The sequence below is a fragment of the Sus scrofa genome, chromosome 2 (genome assembly GCF_054392235.1).
Source record: "Sus scrofa isolate SSC_HxYL_T2T_F1_AM1 chromosome 2, Sscrofa_HxYL_maternal_Yorkshire_Landrace_v2.0, whole genome shotgun sequence".
Classification (NCBI taxonomy): domain Eukaryota; kingdom Metazoa; phylum Chordata; class Mammalia; order Artiodactyla; family Suidae; genus Sus; species Sus scrofa.
In genome coordinates, this window is record NC_139384.1 from 43,200,128 (window position 1) to 43,212,781 (window position 12,654).

Genomic DNA, 12,654 nt, shown 5'->3' on the forward strand with positions numbered 1-12,654 from the left:
GAGAGATAATTTTGGTTATTGACATCTCCCCCAGGACTTCCCCATTCTCAGAGCTTTTCCTAATTCTTCCTCTCTGGCTGCTTCTAGAATTGGACCTGCTTGCACTTCACACTCAAAGTGCAGGGGTGGCTCTCCTGTTGGGCGGAAGCTCTGTGCATATCAGTTGGCCAAGAGCAGGAGTCAAAAGCACCAGGTTTGGTTGGGGTGGTTTTCCTCTAGGAAAATAAACACTTATAAATAAACCCTTTGCTTAATCACTGACACAGGCACTCTACAAAATGGGTCTAAGGACAGCCAAACACTAAATTTACTTAAACATAACTCTAGTAAAGCAGACAAAAGAGAAAGCATGAAATTTGTAACCTCCTTAAATTCCCTGGATATTTATGGAGAGCTTCTATGACTTTAGCACCGTGATCAACTCTGGAGGATTTAAAAAAAAAAAAAAAATGCACGAGATTCAGTCTCCACCCTCTAGTGTCTTACCCTCCGATCAGACAGAACGCAGTTACCATTATGGCCACTGCCACTGTCCAAGGTCGGTGGGCATTTAGAGAATACTACCATTGACTTGGTACCTGGTACCATTTGATCCGCAGAAGATATCAGGATAGAGTAGCTATTATTTTTCCTCTTTGGACAGAGAAGGGAGCAGAAGAGGGGGAAGGACTTTCCGAGAGTCACAGAGCTGGGAGTTTCATGGTTTGATTCAACTCATGCTCTTAATCCACATGTGATTCAATGAAACAATGTATCAGGTAGGAAACAGAGAAAGGGAGATGAAAAGAAAGAGGAAAGAGAAAAGAGTTGGGGAAGTTTTCAAGTGGGTAGACAGAGGATGCGAATCTTGAAGAGTGGCCAGGGTGGGCTGGTTGGCGGAAAAGGGGAGAATAAGGCCAAGTTAAACAGACATCGGCTATTTCCACGAGGACAGCCAATCCTGCCTGAGAGCGCCCAGAAGCAAGCAACTGTCTCCACATACTCTGTCAACCACATCCATCACATATGGACTCTAAACATGCCCTGGAAAAGCACTTCAGACAGGATCATCACGTCTGGTTCGTCCTTTCCCAAAGAGGGAGAGGCACCCTCAAAAGGAAGCTCGGGTGCCCTTTGATAAATCTGGCCCAAAGATCTTTCAATGGAAGGCAGAAAACAACCAAAATCAAAACACTGTGTGGGTAAACCGAGCTTTGCACAATGAACCAATTCAGGAAAGGTTATTAAGCGATCATAATTTTCTAACGTTCTCTAAGGAAGAAAACTCCAGGGAGACACCTTCTGTAAAGCAAACCATTATTTTATATGATGGGTAACAGGTCTTCAACTCCTCCACCTTGCAAAGCAAGATGCCCATGTAGGAACCGTGCTGTTATTACTGCTACGGTGGCATCTGTCTCTTCCAGGTCTCTGCAGCCTCTTGCAGACCTGCATGCTAATACATGTTGGCTGCCCACTGTGTTCAGGAACTCTGGGGCTCTGGATGGACACTGTGGGGGACACAAAGATGCCTCAACAGGCTAACGGGAGCTGAAGACCCATACTTTTTTTTGCTTTTTTGCTTTTTAGGGCTGCACGCACAGCATATGGAAGTTTCCAGGCTAGGGGTCCAACTGGAGCTAGAGCTGCCAGTCTACACCACAACCACAGCCACAAGGAGTCTGAATTGTGTCTGCAACCTACACCACAGCTCACGGCAGCGCCAGATCCCCAACCCACTGAGTGAGGCCAGGGATCAAACCCACATCCTCATGGATACTGGTCGGATTCATTTCTACTGCGCTATGATGGGAACTCCTGAAGACCCGTTCTCATAACCAGGATCTGAGCTGGAAGATGGACAGACAGGGTGACACTGGCTGGCTTCTGAAAACTGGGCAAATAAGTTTAGTTGGCCCCAAAGGAGGAAGTCTGGCCACATGTCTGAGAAAGATGTGGGTAAGCATCCCTCTGTCAGAAAGCAAGTCTTCCTCTCGTGGGGAGGCAGTAATGACAGAGCAGATAAGAGAATCAGCTATGGCTTCTATGATACTGTGATATACTAAGAAATACATATTTAGTCATTATCCCCAGTGTCTGGCACAGAGCTTCTAAAACCTTTGGAATTTCCTGAGTGATAGGGGTGAGAGGAATATGTGCTCTTATGTTTTTTTCCTGAGTTTATGCTAATAAGATGACTCTTGGTGGGGGGCTTTGGGATGAGGGCTGGATGCCAGAGGAAGCAACTGTGATCAGAGGATTGGAACTTCCATTCCCACTGCCCCCCCCCAATTTCTAGGGAGGAGGGAGGGGCTGGAGATTGAGTTAATCACCAAAGGGCAATGATCTGATCAATCATGCCTATGTAATGGGTCCTATAAAAAAAAAACTCTAAACTAAGGAGTTCGGGGAGATTCAGAGTTGGTGAACATACTGAGGTGGTGGGAGGGTGGCAGACCTAGAAAGAGCATGGAAGCTCCACACACCCACCTTATGCATCTCTTCCATTTGGTTGCTATATCCTTTATAACAGTAATAGTAAGTAAACTCTTTTCCTAAGTTCTATGAGCCATTCTAGCAAATGGCAAGGAACGGGTGGTGGGAACATGTGATTTATAGATGGTGGGTCAGAAGTACAGGGGGTCTGGACTTGCACTTAGCATCTGAATGGGGGGTATTCTTACGGGACTGAGCCCTTAACATGTGGGATCTGACACTAACTGCACGTAGATAGTGTCAAAATTGAACTGAATTGAAGTGTAGAACACCCAGGTGGTGTTGAGGAATTGGTCTGTGCAGAAAACACACACACACATTTTGTGTCAAAAGTGTTCTGTAAAAATCATAGCAGTAGAGCTTCAGACATACCTGGATTTGAATTTCAGTTTCATCATGTATTAGGCCGGGCAATCTTGGAGGAAATTGCTCAACCTAAATTTTCTCATCTGTAAAAGATACATAATACCCTCATCCTCAGATTGTTGTGAAGATTTTATAGGATGGTGTCCGGTATACAGAACATGCTGAAACATTAATTAATTGTCAAAGGAATGATTAATGCAATGAATGAATGAATGATAATTAACACTTAACATAGCACTTAATGTGCGCAAGGTACTTTTTTAAGTGTTACTAACTTTAATGTTCCAAACTCTAGAAGGTAGATATTATTATTATCCCCATTTTATAGATGAGGCAAACTGAGGCACAAAGACAACTAAGTTGCCAAAGGGCACACATGTCAAGGAAGGGGCAGATTTCAGTTTTAAATCCAGGTCTGACTACTAAGCCCATGTTTTCCCTACTATAATGCTTGGTACAGGGCTTGGCACATGGTGAGTGTTCAGTAGTCGGTTGATGTTATTGTTGTCATATTGCTATTGATGTACAAGGCAGTGTTTCCAAACAGGTCTGGGTACTCCTGGTGGTCTATGCTATTTAGGTCAAACATCAATAAACTTTTTAAAAATTTCATAGCCGTGATTTTATTTTAATGAGTTTTAGAAAGAAAAGGAGCACATCAAGCCTAGGATTTCATTAATACTATCCTTGTGACAAGGCTAAATTTTTTCAAGTGAGTCAATTGAAAAACAGATATGGAGTAATAATTAGATGGCAGAAGTCAGGCCAGTGGTATATCAATGTCTGAGAATGGTATCTGATGAAAAAGGGCACAGGCTTTGGTGTCATTCAAAGCTGGCTTTCAGACCCAGGTCTCGGAGTTCCCGTTGTGGCTCAGCAGGTTAAAGACCCAATGTTGTCTCTGTGAAGATGTAGGTTTGATCCCTGGCCTCACTCAGTGAATTAAGGATCCTCCAGCGTAGCTGTGGTATAGGTTGCAGATGCAGCTCAGATCCGGTGTTGCCATGGCTGTGGTACAGGTTGGCAGCTGCAGCTCCAATTTTACAGTTCCTAGCCCAGGAACTTTCATATGCCACAGAAGCAGCTGTAAAAGGGGGAAAAAAAAAAAAAAAAAGGTCCATGTCTACTGCTTTCAGCTGTTGGAATCATGGGAAATTCACTAACCTCTCTGAGCCCTGATTTTCCTATCTGTAAAGTGGGAATGACAGCCGTACATAAGATAAGGTTCTAAAATCCCCACACCACTGGATCTCAGCATCTGCCAGTCCACCTCCACGATCCAGGCCACCCCTACTGCCCACTGGTATTGCCCTCACTCGTGTATTTCCCCATCATCTCTGCCTCATTCTCCTTCATTTAGCTGATGTTCAGGATCCCTGGACACCATTCTAGGGGCCCAGGGCTTCTCCTCACAGCCTCATTCCAGTGGGCGAATCCCTTTTGCCTCCTCAGTTGTGTTGATAGAGGATTTGGAGACTCCAGAGGAATCCAAATAAGGAAGATACTCCAGGGACATGGGCAGAAATTAGATTTTTTTTTTTCAATTACTTTAGGCAAAGGGCTTCATGTTGTTCTAGTAATGCAAACTGCCTGATTGCCATTTCCCTCTTCATGGTCCTGCTGGGCCCTGCCAGGGACTGATGGCCGCAAGAGAAGAGAGCACACGCATCTAAGGGCTCCTGTTGCAAGCGCCCTTGATCTCAGTCAGCAGAGCAAGTTGGCTCCCTGGGCTTAGTGCAATGGCCTCTGGATAGTGGAAGGCAGCCAGGGACAAAGATGCTTTATAGCTGGGAATTTCGCCCAGCCTTCCAACCAGAAGATGTCTCCCCACCCCCTGCAAGGTGTCACAAATGCCAAACACTAGCAAAAGGCCAGACCAAGGAGTCAAAGAGCCTCGCACCAGTCCAGCAGGAGCTGAGGCCCAAGGAAAGACAGGACTCGCCCAGTTGCAGCGGTCACTCCAGGTGATGAACTGGGACCCGAGTCCCCTTGATAGTGTGACTTTTCCCCCCACTTCTATATACAAAGGAGGGTGGTCCAAAGTAGACCCACTAACCCCTCAATAACAGAATGCAAATTTCTCATGGCTTAACGTGAGCTCAGAGACAGGTGAAGGAAAGTTTCCTTTTATCAGTACCAATGTAATACACCAGGTGTTGTGCTAAGTACTTTACACACAGTATCTGTTTTACTATCTACAGGGTAGAAATTATCAGTACCCACATTTGACAGATGAGTAAGTGAAACTCAGAAACATTAAGAAACTTCTCCCAAGATCAAAAAACCCCATCACATTCTAAGGAAGAGATTGAAACCCGGATTGTTCAAATTGCCAAAATTCTTTCTACCTTGCCATTTGGCTTCCTGTTTTCCATTGTTGAAAGCTCCATCTTCCCTGGTATGGTCCATTTGTCAATTTGTGCAACCTAAGTAGATATTTGTTTCAATATTCATTTACTGCCTGGTTGCTCCATTAGACTGTTAGCTTTGTGACACAGGGGTGATCCAGTGAGAAAGACCAACATTCAACAAATGATTCCATTGCTCTTCTGACCATCCATCCCAGAGAATGCCTCCTCCTCTCTAATTTCCTATTTTCAACAATTTCTATCTAATAGCACAGAGATGTCAATCACTGCCAGCCCACACATGCCTTCCCCTGGAGGAATCTACGTTCAAAGGCTACCATGGACCATGTGACCCACCTCCACTGTAGCTATAGTTGATTGGCCCAGGAATAGACCTACAACTCATGAGTGGCCAGTCCAGAGACTGATCTACCTCTCTGGACTTGCTTCTAAGCTGGACGAGATGAGATGGGCTCATCAGAGTATGTAAGACCCTGAACTTCAGGTGATATTGAAAGAGAGAGGTAGGGATGGTGGGCAGAGGAGAAGTTAAAAGAGAGGAAAAAGAAACTATGAATAGCAGCAGGGGAAGGGTTCTGGGAAGAAGAGAAGAGAGGCACTGAGAGAGGCAGGGAAGGAACACAACAGCCAAGGAGGAACATGAGGCTAGGACCTGCAAGTGCCTTACTTCCTGCCCTTCCTGAAGCCTGGTTCTGGACATTTCTCTGGGTTTCTAAGCACATGTGTCCTTTCCCATTAGAAAACAACAAACTTCTTTCTTTCCTAAAGGAATGTAAGTAAAAAATCTTTGCAATTAGAAAAAAAAATTTTTTTTTCCTTCAACCCATTCCTGCAGTGCCCTGATTTTGGTGCTTATGGAGGTGGTCACAGGTTTTAATCCATTGTGAAAGTAATTCTCAAACCTCAGTGTGCATTAGAATCATTGGAGGGCATATTTAAAATGCAGCTTCCTGGGCCCAGATAGTCTAATCGGGTGGGTCTAGATCAGAGCTGTTTTTCAGATAATTCAGAGGCAAATGCTCTAGAACCAAACTTGTAGAAACTCTGCATCGAATTACTTTTTTCACTTGTCTGATGAGGTAAACATCACCTGTGACAAAAATGCTCTGCCCAGTAACAGTCTCCATTATTCCACGGTGTATTAGTCAGATTTAGCTGAGTAACAAACAATCAAAAATATCTCAGGGGCATACAAAAAATAAGCATTTATTTCTCAAATGTGCAGCTTTGCCTCAGGTCTGTCCCATGAGGCCCAGGATGGAAGGGCAGCAGCTGGCTGGGATGTTCTTCGCACAGTGGAAATTGAAGTTCCCAGAAGGGCAAGTGGAAACAAGTCATGCCTCTTACGACTTAGGCTTGGCACCAGCACATGGAACGTCTAACCACACTGCAAGCAGGTCACTGGCCATTTCCAACATCAGGGGAGCAGGAAATTCGCCTTCTCTCATGGGGGTTTGAGCGGGGTGGGGGGAATGACTGTTTTTTCTTTTTAGGGCCACACCTATAGCACATGGAGGTTCCCAGGCTAGGGGTTGATTCGGAGCTGCAACTGCCAGCCTACACCACAGCCACAGCAATGCCAGATCCTTAACCCACTGAGCAAGGCCAGGGATTGAACCTGCATCCTCATGGATGGTAGTCAGATTCGTTTCCACTGAGCCACCACGGAAACTCTGGAAATGACTATTTACAGAATAATAACCTAAACCATGACAAGGGCCATGCAGTCTCATGGTGGCACTTTTGATCCATGAAGGTCACTGGGTAGTACTAGAGTCCAACCACCCTAACTGACACACAAAGGACCAACCCCCATCAGTGCCTCTGTGCACAAAGCTATTTCTCTTGAATGCCTGTCCATTTTTCTGCAAGAATCACCTGGAAGAGTACTCCATACACCTAAAACCACACGCCTTCTCTCCTGGATAAGAAGGACCCAGGTGAGTATAAATATTTCTAATCAATGGCTGTATCATGTGTGCATCAGAACATTTCATGGGCTTCAACAGGACGCTCTCTCTCTCTCCTTGACGCCTCTTACTTGCTCTAGTAATTTCTCCCATTGCACTACAACACATAAGGGCACATTTTGCACTGATTTATTCAGTACATGCCCTTTTGGGTACATCTGAACCACTGTTCTCGCCTTTAATCTCACCTCTAAATGATCAGCCCATGTAGACATCAATGAAGCAACCTTCCTGGTTACCCATCACCATGAACCCACAGAAACTCAAAGGAGAAAGGCACATCTGCCAGGCAGGTAGGAAACACTACTATAATAAAACTGGATCTTCACAGTTAAGAAACCCCACATACACAAAGATGTACGAACACAGAATATTCACTTCTAAGCAGTCCCCCCAGCCAGCCTTTCTCCCACGGCAAAGTCAAAGACAATTAAAACCTTCTCTCCAAGATGCTACTGCTCTATGTCACCAAGAATCTCTTTCATCCCCCAACCCCATTCAGAATGTTGACTCTCATCCATTCGCTCCTTCATTCACCAAATATATACTGATCACTGACCCTGTCTCAAACAATGTAGGATGTGTTCCAAATACAGAAATAAACATGAAACTGAATGGTTAGTGAAAAAAGACTTTCAGCATTGATTAAATGTAGGTTTACTCAGTGAAATGTACAGGATGTAACAACTACAATTCTTTGCTCTATTTATTAGCTTTCATCAAGATTTTCCCATGTCATTACGGATTTTTTTTTTTAATTTGCTTTTTTTAGGGCAGCACCTGCAGCATAGGGAGGTTCCCAGGCTAGGGGTTAATTCGGAGCTACAGCTGCTGGCCTACACCGCAGCCACAGCAACTCAGGATGCGAGCTGCGTGTGGGACCCACACCACAGCTCACGGGCAAAGTCAGACCCTTAAACCACTGAGCAAAGCCAGGGATTGAACTCGCAACTTCATGGTTACTAGTCAGGTTCACTTCCTGTGTGCTACAAGGGGAACTCCTCATTAAGGATTTTTGCTTATGGGCCTTTTTTTTTTTTTTTTTTTTTTTTTCCAGGGCTGCACCCACAGCATATAGAAGTTCCCTGGCTAGGGGTTGAATCGGAACTACAGCTGCCAGTCTACACCACAGCCACAGCAACTCAGGATACGAGCTGTGTCTGTGACCTACACAGCTCACAGCAACACTGGGTCCTTAACCAACTGAACGAGGCCAGGGATCGAACCCGTGTCTTCATGGATAATAGTCAGGTTCCTTACCCCTGAGCCACAATAGGAACTCTGCTTACTACATTTGTTAATATCAGTGAAAAGAGAGAGAGAACTATTTTAAACTTAGAACCATACAGTCCAAGGGAGCCTCTCATCTACAATTCACCTTGGGTGGGGGAGTTGCTGAAGAAACCTTATTCATCTACCTAAGAAGCAAGCAAAAATCTGGATTGTGAATATAGACACCACATTCCCAGGTGTCCAGACTGGTACCCCTGTGACAGCTTCACAGGAGGTAAAGGATCTAGGATCTTGCTAATTGTAACCAATTGTTGACTCCTGTTCTTCACCCCCAGAAGTTCAAGGGAGCATGGATGCAGGGAATGGACAAGGCTTTGAGTAACCTTGCCTGCCCTTACTCAGCTTAGCCAAGGGAGGAATCAACACATACACCAAATGTATTTCTTGACTTTCCTCTCTGACACATACTGTTACACAACTCTGGCTCTTTCCCCAAATGACCCCGAGTTCTCACATCAGGAACCACCCTGATCTAGCTCCATCCACCACCCCACAATCCCAATCTTTGCCTCTGCTTCCTCAAGCAAACTGAAAATGCAGATACAGGACTTTGGATGTTCCCTCTTCTCAGAAGAGGCTGCATTATAAAAACATCCATTCCTGCTCTGCCAACCGCATCGCCTCTCATTTCTCTCCCCAGCCCCCACATTCCTCTCTTTCTAATTATCCCAAAGAGAAGGAAGATTAAAAATTAATGCCCTGAGGATAGGAGTCAGAGATGTCATCATTTTGATTCAAACCGCAGGCATGGAAGAATCTGATCTAAGCTGTAGGAGCAAAGTAACCTAGGACAAGATTTGAAAAACCTTGATTAATTGGAACTCACCTCTAGGTAACCAGATTTTTTCCCCCCTGATGCTGAGGTTTTAGAGGATGCCACAAAGTATAATAAATGAAATTTATAAAACACATTCAAGCAAAAATTCGACTTGCGGTGGGGGGCGGGGGGTGGGAAGTTGGAATCACACAAAAGATTTAGCCTAAACCCCACATATCGGAGCCTTGTAAATCATAAGTCAGTGTGCAGAATGATGCAGTGAAGGAAGTTCTTCCAGGATTGCTACACAAAGGAAGACTTGGTTCTTTCCATTGACTGTATTTCTAAAGCAGAAAAGCAGACTTTGTTTGAGAAAGATGTGCACTAACAAGAAGTTAGAAGCAATTTGATATGAACTGTCGTTAACCAGAAGAAGAAACTCAAACGAACCAGTAGTAGTCACCCATTTCCCCCACCTCCTATTTTATTCCCCAAATAGGCCACTTAGAGGATTTTGCCAAGCAAAGAAAGAAAATACATGATAAGAATTATTACAGATATTTAATACTTAATTGAGTGCTAAGTACCAGGTGAAATACTTTGAGTGCATCATAGCTTCTAATCCTCACCGAAGGTTTTATTCTTATCATCCTAGTTTTCAGGATGAAGAAGCAGAGGCTAGAAAGGGTAAATAAATTAGCCAATGTAATAAGGTCCCAAAGTTGTGTTCTTAAATACCAAACGACCTGGGTGATATTGCCTCTCTTTCTCTCCAGTTTAAGACTGTATTTGACATAGTTTAAGAAAGGAATGGGAGTTCCCGTCGTGGCTCAGCAGTTAGCGAACCTGACTAGCATCCATGAGGATGCAGGTTGGATCCCTGGCCTCACTTATTGGGTTAAAGATCAGGTGTTGCTCTGAGCTGTGGTGTAGGTCACAGACGCAGCTTGGATCCTGAGTTCTTGTAGCTGCTGTGGTGTAGGCCAGGGGCTACAGCTCTGATTGGACCCCTACCTTGGGAACCTCCATATGTCGTGAGTGCAGCCCTAAAAAGACAAAAAAAAAAAGATCCCCCCAAAAAAAGAAAGGAATGAATGATGAAACAGTACAAACCAAGAGGAAAAATGAAGGCCTAAAGAGATCTGGTAAAGAAAAGACACTAACAAATATGCTCACCCCTACAGAAAATGCCAGCTGGAAAGTTGGCACTGTTTATTACTTCTTATTAAATCTTAGCCTTCCTTTGTGCTGAGGACTCAGTAATTTGGTTCCTGGAAGCTGGCTGGAACAAGGCTAGAGGGCCAAAATAAATTCATTTTACTTATTTCAGAGCTATCCTCATGTGATTTATGTGTATCTTTCAAATACATGGGGGGAGGCCACCTCTGAGGGGTCTGAATTATCATTCAACATCTTGCACCTTTTGGACTGCAAATAACTAACTTTTCCAGTATCTTTAAAGTAGGGTCTAAAAAAATGTCATCTTCTTTCTCATTGAAAATTAAGCTAAAATAACAAAACATCACCATTTGTTTCTGCTGATTGAGGAAGGCAGTTTTAGTCCCTGGAAAGTGACCCTAAACTAGAGGAGAAAAAGACTAGGGAACTTCACCCCCATCTAGTCACTGGTAAGTTGTGTGATGTTGTTCAGGTCACTTCGCCTGCCCATGCCTTCCTTATCTCATGCACCAAATGGAAACACGTCAGCTGCTCTATTATGACTGTGCAGGAGATCATGGTGTTTCTGGGGTCCCCTGGTCATGATCCAAGGTGCCACTGGGCCATTAGATGCCATTCTACCAGGCACATGGGAGAGGCTCTGAACCTGGGAGACTCCTGGCATTCGTGTCACCTGGGCCATGAGTCAACCACATGCAGCTGTTGGCCAGCTTCTCTTCCTTGGATTCTCTTCCTTGTATCTGTGCTCATTTCCGCCTTCCCTTTGTCTTAGCGCTAGAATAGAAGCTTATCGTGAAGGCCTACATGGCTACTGTGGCCTCCTACCCAGTCTCTGATTCCAGGATCTATTACCTGTACTGCCGCCATCACCCCTTCCCATCCACCCCAATTTATTCCGAGATCTTCCCAAGCACCATTTTCAGGGCAGTCCCTAATTCTGATGCCTCCAATGGCTTCTCTATGCCTAAAGGACAAAATCCCAACTTGTTCACATGGGCTGTCCAGTTTCTCCATCCACTGTCCTCATCATTTGCCTTCATGGATCTTCTCAGTCATCACATACTTGCTGCAGACCTACCAGGCATCTGGCAGTGTGTTGGATGCTGGGGAACTGACCTAGGTCTGCCCTCAGGCAGCTTTCTGTCTGGGTTGTTGTAGGTAAAATGCCTTAAGCCACGCTCTCTCTCACTGGGGGCCAGTGTCTTCATCTGCTGGGGCCACCAGAGCAAAATACCATGGGCTAGCTAGCTTAAACCATAGAAATGTATCCTCTCACAGTTCTGGAGACGTGAAGTCCACAGTGTGTCAAAAGGTGTTGGCAGGCATGGCTTCTCCTGAGGCACCTTTCCTTGGCTTGCAGAGGGCTGCCTTCCCACTGTGTCCCCACGTGGACTTTCCTCTGTGCACATGCACCCCTGGGGCCCCTCCTCTTCTCATAAGTACGCCAGTCATATCAGATGAAGGCCCCACCCTTACACGCTCAACCGTAATTATCTCCTTGGCAGGCCTATCTCCAAACACAGATAAATTCTGAGATATACTGGGGCTAGGACTGTAACACGGGAATGTGGGGCAGGGGGACACAAGCAGTCCACCCTGAAGCCACTTAGGTAGCCCTCCTTCTGCTGTGCTCCTCACTCAGCCTCTTAGAGACAGAACTCAAGTTCTTCCTTCTCCAGGGAAGCTCTCTCTCCCCACCCTCCCGCCCCTGCCAACCTCTTCAAACCAGACACTTAGCTAATGTCACAGTCACCGCTGATTGAACTGACTCCTCCAAGACAGTGGAAGTGCCAAGAGAGCCAGGACAGTATCTAAGCTCACTGTTATGACCCCAGTGCCTCACTCTGTGGCTGGCTGCATAGAGTAGGGGCTCAATAGATAACTGTAAGATGAATGGAGACATAAAAAAAAAAAAAAGACTGCTCTTGTACTGTCTCACATTCTCACATTGAAATGAGACCAGGGCATTGGCCTGGCCCCTTTGCTAACCCCTCTCTCCCTATACCTGAACCAGGGCTCAAAACTCACTGAACTGAGTAGCATCGGGCTACAGTCTCTTTTTTCCATCCTCCAGTGACACGTGAAATGTGCTGTGGTAGGTCCTCAGTGTCCATCCCCTGAGCATTTGGTTAACACCCCCTCCATTCATGCCAGGCAGACAGGAGGGCCATCCAGGCAGAGAGCTGTCAGGAGGCAGATCACCTTGTAACTGCTGCTACCTCCAGGTGCAAAGGGGCGCCAGCAG

At 45.3% G+C, this 12,654-nt stretch overlaps 1 protein-coding gene and 1 long non-coding RNA gene across 8 annotated transcripts in view; one reads left to right on the top strand and one right to left on the bottom strand.

The window, feature by feature from the left end:
- The window catches only part of NAV2 (neuron navigator 2), an 820,834-nt gene that overhangs the window by 795,408 nt on the left and 12,772 nt on the right, over positions 1 to 12,654 (bottom strand). The window lies entirely within an intron of this gene.
- Positions 1 to 12,654, top strand: part of LOC146405339 (uncharacterized) — an 855,846-nt gene that overhangs the window by 555,206 nt on the left and 287,986 nt on the right. The window lies entirely within an intron of this gene.